Source organism: Coccinella septempunctata, chromosome 7 (assembly GCF_907165205.1).
Source record: "Coccinella septempunctata chromosome 7, icCocSept1.1, whole genome shotgun sequence".
In the NCBI taxonomy this organism is placed as follows: Eukaryota; Metazoa; Arthropoda; class Insecta; order Coleoptera; family Coccinellidae; genus Coccinella; species Coccinella septempunctata.
The window spans coordinates 25052353-25067219 of record NC_058195.1 but is presented as its reverse complement, the minus strand read 5'-3'; the positions used below and the strand labels follow the sequence as shown (position 1 = coordinate 25067219).

Here is a 14867-nt window from a genome sequence, read left to right as displayed (position 1 = left end):
GCTTAAGATGTCTTAAACTCTGGTGTTTTCACTGATTCGATTTTGTTTTTAATTTCGTGGGGATATGGGATCAGTTTCGTTTTTTCCACTGTAGGTAGCGCTGTTTAGAATCTGACAGAGCATTGTCATTTGATATTTGAAAATAATTTCCTACGACGTACATGTTTTATTTATAAGCCATTATTGGTGTTGAAAATGTATTAGTTTCGAGAAAGGGGTGTAGAACATTCATTTATTCAACATGTTCAGTAAGTTCATTTTTCCATATGGACAATCAAGAGCTACAGCTAAGAATTTGGTGTTGTTGGAATTTGAAGCAGAACCATATCAGATGAACGAACATTCGTGCCCGATATAGCTAAGTTTTATGGAAACTTCAGCAATATTTCGGAGAAACTGTATTGGAAATACGTAATGTGAATTGTGAGCATGTATTGAGAATCCGAAATACATGAATCTGAGTCTGTTACTTCAAATATTCTTCCTGAGTAGATATAGTGAAAATTTCCTTTCCGTCAACTGAATATATTGGATATTTGACCAACCAACTGTGTTTCATTATAATCATATTGAATAACCCCCCCTCACGAATTCAAGTTGTCAAACGGAAATTAACTTGAAGAAGAATAGTAAATCCACATTCGAACCCTTATTCGATAGTATTGAAATATTGACAGATTTGTTTTTACAACGAAAATTGAACTGTAAAGCACAAATATTCCTTAACAGCTGACAAAATGCACCAGTTCAAGTTCATATTTTGAACTCGTTGATCGACATACGCAAAACAAAATAAAACGAGAGAGTATCATTGGACTTCCTTTGGTAGAACAAGGATAGAACGAACAAATGACATGGTGGCGCTGCCACGAAACTGATCCCATATCCCCGATTTTCTGAAATGTTGATGCTTGCAAAAAGTGACACACCAGTGTTTTAGACATCTTAGTAGCGCTGTATGCTTGCGTTTCCGAATCCTATAAACGTTATTAAATGTTTATTGAAATGTTATTTGATGGAAAACTTGAAAGAATATAGTATGATGTTTGTGACGACCTCCTGTCTCCATCTGTTGCCGTCTTCTTCTCCGAAGATAGAAACCTCGGGCGCCACCTCTAGTTTAAAGTGTTGAGGACACTCGGAACCTGTAGGCGGTATCCTACAGGTGACCAGGAGCTACAGTCAGAGAAAGTTATGTCCAGGGGTCAGATGTTCATGAAGTTCGGACAGTCCCCTATCTCTGAAATATCTTATAAACTCTATTCGGGAGAAAAATAAAACACACAATAACCATGAAACTTCTATTCAATATCTTCTATATACATAATGATGTCGTACAGGGTATAGGGTGAATAAGCGGTGCAGAAGCAGAAGCGGGATGTAACGTGCTTTTAATGTCGAAGCGTGATGAGTGAGCAAAGTAAAAATGCGGGATGAAGCGGTCGGAGTTAGAATGAAGCAAGAGCGTAAGTGAAAACAGTACAAGTTAACTCTACGTTGCGTACAAGCGGCGGGTAGTAACATGGGCAAAGTCGGTTATTATAAGCGAGACTGGTGTTAAGACGGACGGCGGTTTGCCGGTTGGTGAACCGAGGGAAAAACTAAACCACGGAACAAGGACGACGAACACACCCGCAAGGGTGCCCTCGGAATCCAAGGTGTTCCGAAATCACGGGGGCTGTACCCACCCCCGTAACCCCGGTGGGTGGCCTAGTTCGAAGGGGATCATACCGGACAGTTGTGTAGGATGGGCCGTTTGAAGCTAACATCGTACACCTCTGTACACTCGGAATTCCAGGAGCGATGCAGGCCGTTTGAAGCTAATGCATAATCTCCAAGAACTCGGGCGGTACGGTTAGGGAAAGGCGGGGTAAAAAAGGGTAACAAAGGAACATACCTGGCAGGTGTGTAGGATGGGCCGTTTGAAGCTAACATCGTACACTCCCGCACACTCGGAATCCCAAGAGAGATGCAGGCCGTTTGAAGCTAATGCATCACCTCTAGGAACTCAGGCGGTACGGTAAGGGTGGGCTGAGTTAGAGACGGCGGAACGTACCTGACAAGAGTGTAGGATGGGCCGTTTGAAGCTAACATCGTACACCCCTGTACTTTTAGGATACCAGGAGACATGCAGGCCGTTTCAAGCTAATGCATGGCCTCCAGGACCCGGGCGGTACGGTGGAAGGATGACACGGAAGCATGTACGCGCCATTTGAAGCTAGCGTACACACCTACGCATACTGGGAGAGTCCATGGGGTAGTGCAGGCCATTTGAAGCTACTACACAACTCCACGGCGGAAAGAAGGGTATGTGGGAAAATAAATGAACCGGCAAATTAACCAAAAGAGTAATTAAAATAATCATACCTGAGACCTTGCCCATGTGTAACCCTTGAATGTACTTACTATCTGGTATACTTCTCGGACGGTTGATGGAACACTCTGGCTTCATTGACTGAATTTAAGAAATCGCTCGAATTTATACCCGGCACGGCCCTTTTTTATACAATTGTCAAATGCGCAATCAAACAAATTCGGCATACGATATCCCCCCTTGACCTCACGTTGAAGACATCGCGATCCGGGAACACATGGGTCCGCGCGGCCTGAAACCGGTCGACTTAATCAATTCACGTTACGGAAATATGAAAATGAATAATTCGGAAACAAAACTAATTGAAAATTTGCTTTGTTACATCCCCCTCCTTCTTCGGCTAAAAAAAAAAAACTTTTTTATATTCTCTACCACAAAATAAAATTTATTTTAAAATCACAATAAGAAAAAAAAGAAAACAAAAGAACGGTCACTTTCCGGGTGACCAGGCTGGAGCCCCGGATGCGGTCACACGGATTAATTCGCACTGCACTCCCATGTCCTTTTTCCTGGGCCTTTCGGTGGCTCCCTTCGGGCATCCACAATCCCTGGACCTGGTTCCCACCAGTCCGCACCTGGAGCAGAATATTAATGAGGTTCTTCTGCAGGTTCGCCGGTCGTGGTCCGGGTATCCGCAGCGCCAGCACAACGGGTACTTCGCTACCGGTAGGTAAACCGGGGCCTTCCCTTGGGGGTCCGGAACCGGCGGTGCAACGTCTTCCTCCAATTCCACCTCCTCCTGCAGCACCAAAATGTTGGCATCTCCCATATTGAATATCTGGAAGCACACGGGTCAAAGGTCTACAAAAACAAGTACAGGCAGTCTTCAAATTAACTTTAATTCGGCACCAACAAAACAAAATAAAAAATAAAAAAAAAACTAAAGTAGGCGCTAGATATTGGCCGGGATTTTGATCCATCTCTGTCGTCCTCCCACCAGCAGCTTCAAACGGAAGTATCGGTCTGCCGAGTAGGGATCGGTCGCCCGAAAACTCTTTGAATCGAAAGATCAGTGCCCAGAAAATGTATTGCCAAAGAGTAACCAACAAGAGGTTTCACTCTGTCAATTTACAAGGCGAAATCTGACTCATGGAATTTTAACCTTGGAGTGGGGACACGATACGCGCCAGAATACTGCGAACAGAATCATCCGCAGTCAAATGGAGAATCTGGGCGTCCAATCAAATTGCGAGTTGCGAACCGAACGAATATCGGCAGATATCGGCTTTCGTTTTCGTATCCTGTCGGAAACGAATCAATTTCCGTTTATGAAAATAATGCGACTTCTTTCAAAATAGTTCGAATATCGAATTATGAGTATTCCCTCAAGGTCATTGAAACCCAACCGGCCAAAATGACAGAGTGCATCCTCTTGTTGGTTACTCTTTGGTATTGCCCCGAAGGATCACTCGCCAGAAAATACCGCCCACTACCTCCTGATTGGCCGACTGACCAAAGGACAATTGTCTGTCATCTTTGTCTAACCATTTATGAAGTTTGACAGAAGTTAGGCACAGATTTTTGATATGATTGTACAAGTTGGAACAAATATGGGGATTTAATTTTAAATTTTGTACAGCTGACAGCTGACCATAGATAACCTAACCTGTTTGTTTATATTTACATAACCGTTACAGTCGGAGCCGGAAACTTTCTGATTTTTATTCGACTTATTACACTAATTAAATGAGACCATTGATATTGATACTTTGAAAGCAATCTGATGATTACATGCATTAAGAGTTCTTCTTTTGGGTACATCAAACTTTCCATTTTCCAAAAATAAAAGTAGGTATCGAATGAATTGTACAGAACAAGTAGGTACCATTCTATTCAGTTATATATATATTTTTTTAGGTAATATTAGATGATCGAAATACTCAAAAATCTGGAGCATTCTCAAATAACAAAATAAAAATTTTAAATGATAATCAAATGTGATTTAAACCAATACATTTTATTGAGTAGTAGAATGAGTATCTGTTTTTGAAGTGGTCAGTGAGAGTCTGCAATCTCGAGTTCCCGATACTTATCACTTTCAATCCCTCAAGAAAATGCAGAATTTTCTTGAATTGAATAAATTATATGGATTACAAGAGACAATGTATGAAAACGTTATAACATTCTCCTCAAATATGATTTCCCAAAGAAGATAATATATGAATACTGATGGAAGAATCAATTTTGGCCCGCAAGATGCCTTTTAATATAAAATATTTCAGCTTATTTTGTGAAAAGTTATTATTCGTACAATTCACTGCTAGGGAGAAAGGGTCTTTTACTGGAGCTCTTTTATCATACACCAAATTGTGTGGTGTCCCGTCACATTAAACTCTACTAAAACTTTATCTCATACTGTTGCTTTACTCATTGTTGGATGTTGAACATTGTTATGCTTATTATCAAAAAAATATATCGTGGGCAAACAATCAAAACCCACTAAATCCCTTTTTTTTTTTGTAAAATGCCATTTTATCACCTGTAAAAGATTTTTAACTCCAAAACCATCTTTCCAAGCAATCTATAACCTTCATAATTTACATCAAGCCCTCAATATTCTAACATTCAATAGTAAAAACCTATCAAGTCCACTTAGGGGTATTCTCAGAATGCAATGGGTTATGATTGTATGCTCACGATATATAGATAGATGTAATCAATCAATCAATCAATGATCGAAGTAACATTTCATTTATGTCAACATTACACATTAAGCATGGATTTCACAAAACTCCCATTGTCCGATCAACAATATGACAGTCCCTCGGTTTCCTAAACCAAATCACTGTTACTTTTGCATTTCTGAATATTTGGAAGGAGTATCAATTGAGAATCATTGAATGGAGGTGTATATAGATCATAATTGGATGCCAGAATGATATTCTGAATGCTCATGACTGAATTATCAATTGCAAAGAAATTGACGTTTATATGTCAAGCAAGCTTTGATTCCCAGATCAAGCTTTGTGAAACCGGGGATAAGGCTTACATTAATTGTGAATGAGCTGTAAACAGTGAATTATTGATTTGAGACTGTAGGCTTCACAGTTTCATTTTTTCCGAGTACATTCTTGATATATCATTTCATATTTCATGTATTTTCAAGTGAAATAGAAATTTTTCATATCTCTTTTCTTTCATTTCACAAATCCTATCACTATTTCAATATTATAATATCTTTGAAAATGGAGATTTAGCAGAGTGGGAATGGGATTGAAGAGCAACAGAGAGCAAATTTTTCTTGGGATGTGCCAGAATTATTTTTTCTTCAGAGTTATGGGTGTATAATAATAATGAGGAAAATTTTTCTTGATTGAAATGTTCATTAAGGTTTCATAAAAAAACTATGCTATAATGAGTTTTAATAATAGAAAACAGTGTGTAATTGTAACATTAAGATACGAAAAAGAAGAAATTAAGAATAATACAAATAATTATCAGATACAAACAAATAAATTGTATGATGACTGTAAGTTTCAATTTTTACAATGGCTTGGACCAGGACCGTCAAAGCTTCGGCGGGCCTTGGTACATAAAGAAATTACAGGCCCCCCGTTGGTTTTAGGTGTTAGCATTGTATAAAATACAGGCCGATTCTTCCGAATCGGCTCGGTTTAAAATATTCAGTAAGGGCGATCCTACGGGAGGGGGGATAAAGAGGGTAATTACCCCTCCAGAGCCCACAACGATTTCGATTTCATTTATGAAAAAACTGAGAAAAAACAATATTATATAATAAAATGAAAAGAAGAGATTCCTTGTACAATTTTAAGAGAAAAATATGCCAGCTCTGGACACTTGCAAATCATGTATTCAGCTGTTTCTGCTTCTGATCGACAGAGACTACAAATCTCATCTCCTGACTCACCCATACGGTGCAAATGATATTTGTACCGACAGTGCCCTGTCAGCAGTCCCACCATCACCCGAGGCTCAGCTCGTGACAACTTTAGCAGTTTTCTGGTGTAGATCGGTGAAATCATCATGAATTTCTTTGACTGAGTAAGTCCAGGAGTGTTTTCTCCAGAGGGTTAGTCTGTTGTTCAACTCCCATTGTTGGATCCCATTTGTATTGGTACTTTCCGAGCCCACAGAAAGGCTAAGGTCCAGCAGGATGCTCTTTTTGCAAGTTCATCGGCTTTCTCGTTTCCTTCAACAACACTATATAGTGCCCTGGGTACCCATGCATATATAGTAGAGTCACTTTGTTGTCTCTGGCCAGTTGCTTTATGGTATTACGGCACTCCCATGTCAGCAGAGATCTCTGGCAGTGTGATTTTAGGGACCTCGGCGTGGCCTGGCTGTCCTTGGCGATATAGATATGCGCACCTTTGAAGTTCATTTTAAGACACTCCATTATCCATCATTTAGGTCCATATTCGCCAATGCCAATGCCTATTGATAGTTTTCAATAAGCCTGGAAAGGAACGGAAATTTCCTCAAAATTATAGACCAATCAGCCTACTATCAGCACTACGAAAAATCGTCGAGAGGGTTATCGCCAAAAGGCTGAATGAGAAAACAGAAATGTTGAAGATAATTCCACCCGAACAATTTGGATTTCGACGAGAACATTCGACTGAACTCCAATTACTACGGCTCATAGAATACGTCACCGAAGGAATGCAGACCAAACAGGCCACAGGATTAGTTCTGATGGATATCGAGAGAGCTTTTGATAGAGTATGGCACGAAGGCCTAATCTACAAGATGAAAGAAGCAGGATATTCGACCAAGCTATGCAAGATTATAAGTAACTATTTGAGGAATAGAAACTTTTATGTGAAGATAGATGGAGCAACCTCTTAAACCAGACAATTGGAAGCGGGTGTGCCTCAAGGATCGGTACTTGGACCTCTGCTTTACGTAATATACGTTTATGATATCCCGAAAAATGCTAGAAATATGCTCACCTTGTATGCAGATGACACAGGAATAGCGTTCAGACATCGACGCCCAGAGATCATACAACGGAGACTTCAGGAAGCCATGCATAGATGAAATACTCAAATGGTGCATCAAATGGAAAATCCAAATCAATGGAAGAAAGACTCAAGCAATATCACTGCAAAAGAGAAGATTGTGGATGGAAGAAAACCTTGAAGTTGATGGAGAAGAGGTTGGAAAATGAAAATGGAAAAATGAAGCAACATACCTAGGAGTGACGCTTGACAAAGGACTCACATGGAAAAACCACATCAAATGTGCTGTCGATAAAACGAAAGACGCAATGAGTAAACTTTATCCACTCATAGGCAGAAGAAGTCATATGAATAAGAACATCAAGTTGACGATGTTTAAAACTATTGCGCGACCACAACTAACATATGGATCGGTGGCATGGGGCTTCGCAGCCAAGACCCACATCAAGAGAATACAGGCCACTGAGAATAAACTCCTTAGAATGGCGATGATACTAGGGTACGTACGTACCCTAGTTTGTTAGGAACAAACAAATCGTGGAATAGGAACCAGTTACTGAATTTATGAAGAGAAAGGCGGAAAGGATATTCGACAAAGCCAAACAACATCCAAATGAGGAACTACGAAGATTAGTCGACTACGATCCAACGGAAGAAGCTTGAAGGTCAAAAACCTACCACCGAAGACCGAGAGATCAGTTCAGGATTTAAATGTAACGAAAGAAGAGCTTAGCCTATAAAAGCTATAGGCAGCATACAACTATCAACACGACTATGATCGTGTGAGAGTCCAGAAACCATAAGAGTCAACTGGTTAATAGGCAAAATGCCCGAAACCTATGAAGAAGCAGTTAAGGGTTTTTAGTGGGTCTCGAGCTCAGAGAGTGAAAATCCCCACACTGTTCCCCCTCAGGAGAGGATGTATTCGTCTGTTTTGCAGATTTTCCTCCTGCTACACCAAGAAAAAAAAAAGCTTGCCTCTCACAGTCACCACTATGTCATCGGCGTATGCCAGGGCTATAAAAGCCACCTGCCGTTAGCCTCTCCAGAAGATCGTCCATGACCAGACTCCACAGCAGAGGTGATAGTGAATTGGTAATTTTTCATTTTATCTGGCCCTCCCCTCGAAAAGTTTGCCCATGTCTGACCTAGACATTGGCTGTTTACGTATGCGCTCAGGAGTGTCTTAAAATGAACTTCAAAGGTGCGCATATCTATATCACCAAGGACAGCCAGGCCACGCCGAGGTCCCTGGAATCACACTGCCAGAGAGATCTCTGTTGACATGGGAGTGCCGTAATACCATAAAGCAACTGGCCAGAGACAACAAAGTGACTCTACTATATATGGGTACCCAGGGCACTATATAGTGTTGTTGAAGGAAACGAGAAAGCCGATGAACTTGCAAAAAGAGCATCCTGTTGGACCTTAGCCTTTCTGTGGGCTCGGAAAGTACCAATACAAATGGGATCCAACAATGGGAGTTGAACAACAGACTAACCCTCTGGAGAAACACTCCTGGACTTACTCAGTCAAAGAAATTCATGATGATTTCACCGATCTACACCAGAAAACTGCTAAAGTTGTCACGAGCTGAGCCTCGGGTGATGGTGGGACTGCTGACAGGGCACTGTCGGTACAAATATCATTTGCACCGTATGGGTGAGTCAGGAGATGAGATTTGTAGTCTCTGTCGATCAGAAGCAGAAACAGCTGAATACATGATTTGCAAGTGTCCAGAGCTGGCATATTTTTCTCTTAAAATTGTACAAGGAATCTCTTCTTTTCATTTCATTATATAATATTGTTTTTTCTCAGTTTTTTCATAAATGAAATCGAAATCGTTGTGGGCTCTGGAGGGGTAATTACCCTCTTTATCCCCCCTCCCGTAGGATCGCCCTTACTGAATATTTTAAACCGAGCCGATTCGGAAGAATCGGCCTGTATTTTATACAATGCTAACACCTAAAACCAACGGGGGGCCTGTAATTTCTTTATGTACCAAGGCCCGCCGAAGCTTTGACGGTCCTGGTCCAAGCCATTGTAAAAATTGAAACTTACAGTCATCATACAATTTATTTGTTTGTATCTGATAATTATTTGTATTATTCTTAATTTCTTCTTTTTCGTATCTTAATGTTACAATTACACACTGTTTTCTATTATTAAAACTCATTATAGCATAGTTTTTTTATGAAACCTTAATGAACATTTCAATCAAGAAAAATTTTCCTCATTATTATTATACACCCATAACTCTGAAGAAAAAATAATTCTGGCACATCCCAAGAAAAATTTGCTCTCTGTTGCTCTTCAATCCCATTCCCACTCTGCTAAATCTCCATTTTCAAAGATATTATAATATTGAAATAGTGATAGGATTTGTGAAATGAAAGAAAAGAGATATGAAAAATTTCTATTTCACTTGAAAATACATGAAATATGAAATGATATATCAAGAATGTACTCGGAAAAAATGAAACTGTGAAGCCTACAGTCTCAAATCAATAATTCACTGTTTACAGCTCATTCACAATTAATGTAAGCCTTATCCCCGGTTTCACAAAGCTTGATCTGGGAATCAAAGCTTGCTTGACATATAAACGTCAATTTCTTTGCAATTGATAATTCAGTCATGAGCATTCAGAATATCATTCTGGCATCCAATTATGATCTATATACACCTCCATTCAATGATTCTCAATTGATACTCCTTCCAAATATTCAGAAATGCAAAAGTAACAGTGATTTGGTTTAGGAAACCGAGGGACTGTCATATTGTTGATCGGACAATGGGAGTTTTGTGAAATCCATGCTTAATGTGTAATGTTGACATAAATGAAATGTTACTTCGATCATTGATTGATTGATTGATTACATCTATCTATATATCGTGAGCATACAATCATAACCCATTGCATTCTGAGAATACCCCTAAGTGGACTTGATAGGTTTTTACTGTTGAATGTTAGACTATTGAGGGCTTGATGTAAATTATGAAGGTTATAGATTGCTTGGAAAGATGGTTTTGGAGTTAAAAATCTTTTACAGGTGATAAAATGGCATTTTACAAAAAAAAAAGGGATTTAGTGGGTTTTGATTGTTTGCCCACGATATATTTTTTTGATAATAAGCATAACAATGTTCAACATCCAACAATGAGTAAAGCAACAGTATGAGATAAAGTTTTAGTAGAGTTTAATGTGATGGGATACCACACAATTTGGTGTATGATAAAAGAGCTCCAGTAAAAGACCCTTTCTCCCTAGCAGTGAATTGTACGAATAATAACTTTTCACGAAATAAGCTGAAATATTTTATATTAAAAGGCATCTTGCGGGCCAAAATTGATTCTTCCATCAGTATTCATATATTATCTTCTTTGGCATATCATATTTGAGGAGAATGTTATAACGTTTTCATACATTGTTTCTTGTAATCGATATAATTTATTCAATTCAAGAAAATTCTGCATTTTCTTGAGGGATTGAAAGTGATAAGTATCGGGAACTTGAGATTGCAGACTCTCACTGACCACTTCAAAAACAGATACTCATTCTACTCCTCAATAAAATGTATTGGTTTAAATCACATTTGATAATCATTTAAAATTTTAGTTTTGTTATTTGAGAATGCTCCAGATTTTCGAGTATTTCGATCATCTAATATTACCTAAAAAAATATATATATATAACTGAATAGAATGGTACTTGTTCTGTACAATTCATTCGATACCTACTTTTATTTTTGGAAAATGGAAAGTTTGATGTACCCAAAAGAAGAACTCTTAAAGCATGTCATCATCAGATTGCTTTCAAAGTATCAATATCAATGGTCTCATTTAATTAGTGTAATAAGTCGAATAAAAATCAGAAAGTTTCCGGCTCCGACTGTAACGGTTATGTAAATATCAACAAACAGGTTAGGTTATCTCATAGACCTAGGGCCTGTTCCGATATTGCTGTTAGTACTGGCCCGCAATCGAATAACAATAGAACTCGAACGACTGGGCCAATAGGCATCGTTTCTGAAATACTGACAGTACTATTCAGGAATATCGGAACAGACGGCTAATAATACATGGACAGGCCTTCACGTGGTTTTCCCGTTCACCGCATCGAGGAATACCCACGAGAGAGAGGGGGGTGGTAGAAAAGAGAGATAACAGCAGTCCCTGGTAGTAAACGTCAAGCTGGTAGCTGGTAGAGAATAAATCAACGTTGCCGCTTCACCCAAGTTATCGAGTAAACTCGGGAATTCTACCAGTCCGCTGATCCTCCATGTTGCATTTTTGGGTGGTTGTCGGTAGATTTATAGATTTTCTATCAATTTGTAGCAATTTTGTACTGAAATCAACTTCGAAAATGTTATCAAATCAACTATATTTTTCTCGTATTGAAACTTTCAAGTGCTGATAAAATAATAGTTTCAGAGATTGGGAGTGAAAACCCTGAAAGGTTTATTAAAAAAAAAATACTACCTGAAATTTTTTTTCTTCTGATTTTTATTAATGAAAAACTTGAGAGTTGTGTAAAACAACAATATTATCTCGTTCGCCAGGGCTTGATTTTATATACACTGAAATTACTCGTGATTTGGGAAGATAAAAGGACCCCTGCTTTAGGATCTGGCTCCACAGAAAAATTAATCGTTGAAGTGAATTTTTTTAAGCATTTCACCTTCCTTGAGCAAAAACATATGTGGTATGGAGAAAAGGGCAATAATTTTAAGTATGTTTATTGATATACTTTCACAAATAATATAAAATGTCCTGCTGGGGAAATATTTATGATGATTAATCATTTACAATATTTTTTTCAATTATTTTGATAGATTCCCCATCAGGTGGTTTAGTTGCTCTTCTCTGGCACTCCTGGCATTAATACTTTACTGCTCCTGTTTCTTTATCGTGTGGCTTTACAGTGTTAGATTTCTATGACACTGATCAACAGAAGATATTGAGTTTTGAGTTTGCCGATGTCACAAGGCTTACTGAATATCAACATGATTCACATCTCTTCTCTTTCTAATATTAAATCCAGATTGGAGTTTAGTATTTTCTTCGGACATGCCTTGAAATAGAATGTGATGGTAGATATGTAACTACTTCGTTTAGAACAACATTCTTTATAATATTCAATAATATATACTATCACGAAATTCAAGTCACCTCTACAAATTCTTGCTGTGGCCTTATGAAATATAGGAAGTAGATTAGGTATATTCCTTGTGATTGTAAATTATGTCTTATATGTACATGAAATAACAAAGAAACTCCCTTATTGGTCTATTATTTCCAAAAATAAATCTCTTTCGCTTTATTACCATGTAGCAGTCGATTCTAAAAACCTAGTTATCAGCTAAATTGCTTGTGAGGAGAATGAAATATCGATTGAAAACACAGTAGCTGAACAGTAAACAATAAACATATGATTTTGACGTTTTCTACCATATGTCCATCTCTTTCTAACGTACTACTCGTCACCTCTCTCTCTCAGGGCCTGTCCATATTTTATTAGGTCTATGGGTTATCTATGGTCAGCTGTCAGCTGTACAAAATTTAAAATTAAATCCCCATATTTGTTCCATAGACATAGAGACATGGACTGTGCCTTCCCTTTATATCTATGCATGAAATACGGTCAAAAAAAGTGACAGAGAGAAAAACACGTCGGGAATGCAGTTGTCTTTTTCTAGAATTTTGATTGGTCTACACTCACCTCTATGTGAACAAAAAAGAGAAAGGTATATCCCGACGAGCTTTTCTCTCTTTCTAATAAATAGCCAATTTCATGCTGGCATTGCTCAGTCCATGTCTCTATGTCTATGATTTGTTCCAACTTGTACAATCATATCAAAAATCTGTGCCTAACTTCTGTCAAACTTCATAAATGGTTAGACAAAGATGACAGACAATTGTCTTTTGGTCAGTCGGCCAATCAGGAGGTAGTGGGCGGTATTTTCTGGCGAGTGATCCTTCGGGGCAATACATTTTCTGGGCACTGATCTTTCGATTCAAAGAGTTTTCGGGCGGGTGAGTCGTACCGGGTCTGCCGGCCAATTTACGGGACGCAGGTTCCTGGCCAGGTCCCGCATATATGGCGTCCAGTTCGCCTCTCCCGGGGGTGTCTGGGAAAGTAGACGTCCGAACTCGGCCATTAATTCCTCCCTGGTAGGCGGTGGCGGCGGAGGAGTTGGGGGTAATGGGCTTATCGGCCTGACCACCACAAGGTCGGGGAACAGCGGTTTCCATTCCCTTTTCCTCTGTGGTGGTCTCATCTTCAAGGGTTTGGTCGACTTGGACATTCTCTCTGGAAAATAGTTGAGGGGTTCATTGTAGGGTTTGAGATCCTTGACGTGGATCTGCCTGACTAACTTTCCGCGCTCATCCCGCAAATCATAAACCACGGGTGACAGCACCCGGCAAACAGTAAACGGTCCGGTGAATTTAGGGGCTAATTTTGCGGTAAAATCGTTAACGGAGCGCGAAAGAGGATGCTCCCGCTTCATCACCCTATCACCGATATGGCATCTCCAAGCGCGGTGTCGTAGGTCGTAGTGCTTTTTCTGTTTGTCGAAAGCCTGGGCCAAGTGTCGACGTACTAGAGTGAAGATTTCTTGCAGTCTACCCAAGCGGTTGGTGCGTTCTTGTATGGTGGTCGGACTAGGGTCGGTGTCATCGGTTTCTCTGTAGTCCTTCGTGGCCTCGCGATAGATCGTCTTTGGAGCTTCCAATTCTCGGCCGAAGTTCAAGAAGGCGGGAGTAAAGCCTGTGGATTCCTGGCGGGAGCTATTGAGGGCGAAAGTGAGTTCATGCAGATGGCTGTCCCAATGCTTATGATTGTTCTCGCAAAACTGCGCTATCATGGTCTTCAAGGTTCGGTTTGTCCTCTCTACGGGGTTACACTGGGGTGTATAAACTGGTGTGACTCGATGTTGAATACCCATTTCATCCATCATTCCACGAAAAAGCTTGCCAGTGTATTGTGACCCATTATCGGAGATGACTGTTTTGGGGCACCCGTAGCGAGTGATGATCTCTTCATAAAGTGCTTTGGTTACGGCCGCTGCGGTGGCCCGGCGAATAGGTCGGCAGGCAGTCCATTTAGTAAAACGGTCGTGGAACATAACCAGGTAAACATTCCCTTTAGATGATCGGGGTAGCGGTCCTATCAGATCTGTGCTCACAGTTTCCCATGGTTGGGAGACCGGGCTCGGCTGCATTTTTCCTGGTGGTTGTTGTTGCAGTGGTTTATACGCCTGACAGGTGGGGCAGTTCCGGACGTACTTGCTGATTTCTCGATACATATTGGGCCAGTAGTAGTGGCGGGCTATGCGAGCGGCGGTCTTAGCGATCCCTAGGTGTCTTGCCGTTGGTTGATCATGGTTTTCGTTCAAGACAGCTTCCCGTTGATAGGTCGGTACACACAATTTCCAGGGTTCTGTATCTTCCTCTTCTTTTAAGTCGCTAAAATCCCAGAAATGGCGAAAAAGTCTTCCTTCTCGGACCGCATAGTCTGGATAATTTTCGGGTTGCTGTTGGACTTCCTCTATTTTCCGGTCATACCAAG

At 40.0% G+C, this 14867-nt stretch overlaps 1 protein-coding gene and 2 long non-coding RNA genes across 3 annotated transcripts in view; 2 read left to right on the top strand and 1 right to left on the bottom strand.

Annotated features, from left to right (window-relative positions):
• The window catches only part of LOC123316425 (dynein axonemal heavy chain 3), a 2043583-nt gene that overhangs the window by 25541 nt on the left and 2003175 nt on the right, over positions 1-14867 (top strand). The gene's annotated exons all lie outside the window — the stretch shown is intronic.
• LOC123316434 lies at positions 3770-4281 on the top strand. Its single transcript, XR_006538071.1, has 2 exons — positions 3770-4162; positions 4232-4281. It is a non-coding gene; the product is annotated as an uncharacterized LOC123316434 (long non-coding RNA).
• On the bottom strand, positions 12233-12821 carry LOC123316435. The gene is made up of 2 exons (XR_006538072.1): positions 12467-12821; positions 12233-12368 (listed from the first exon to the last, which is right to left on the bottom strand). It is a non-coding gene; the product is annotated as an uncharacterized LOC123316435 (long non-coding RNA).